This window comes from Buceros rhinoceros, unplaced genomic scaffold (genome assembly GCF_000710305.1).
Source record: "Buceros rhinoceros silvestris isolate BGI_N320 unplaced genomic scaffold, ASM71030v1 scaffold771, whole genome shotgun sequence".
In the NCBI taxonomy this organism is placed as follows: Eukaryota; Metazoa; Chordata; class Aves; order Bucerotiformes; family Bucerotidae; genus Buceros; species Buceros rhinoceros.
The window spans coordinates 7,652-8,477 of NW_010392276.1; positions in this window are offsets into that span (position 1 = coordinate 7,652).

Here is an 826-nt window from a genome sequence, read left to right on the forward strand (position 1 = left end):
TCTGGTGAAAACACGTGTGCCCTCATTCTCCACATCCATAAACACAGCCCCCTTGAATGTCAGCGTGACCTCTAAACCTGTTCAATATCCATGCCTGGACCTGGGGGTCACGCAGCCTCAACTTTCCCATAATACTCATATTTCCTCCTTCCTACATCTTGAAGGCCTTTAAAGGACCATCAATCAGTAGCTGAAGCACTCTGAGTCCTCATTATTGTCTCCATTGTGACTTTCTCATTAATGTTTGTGTGTCTGTATGGTTAATTTATCACTTCCTTCATTAGCTGTTATTTCTTTTATAGTCAGTAGATCACAACCAAAAAAAAGGAGCCAGACCCTTTCACACTCACGCTACTGGCTGATAGCTGTTGCAGGACTCAGAACTGCTGGATAACCCCCGATTACAGGGCCCGGCTGTATGCATCATGACAAGAGAGCAAATTTAGACTTCATTGTCTTGATTGAAACTCAGCATGCAGTTTTATACGTTTTCTTCATGTTCAGGTAGACTTCAAGGACCGGACAGGCACGTCACAGAACATATTTCCATTTTTCTCCATTGCACAGTGACACACAACACTGCCAGACACTTCACTGACTTTAGCACAGTATTTTATCTGGATGAAAAGTTATTTTCCAGAATTTACAAACCTTTGTCATGATGGTTGAGATGAAAGCAACAGAAAGAACAATGACGTAGTTGTGGTTTTCCAGTGATGCTCAGCTTGTGTCTTTGATGCTTGTTTGCATTATCTTCAGAAGCGTGTTCTATTCTAAATGGAAAGGAAAAAAAAGAACACACCCACATCTTAGAAGAGTGTAGGGA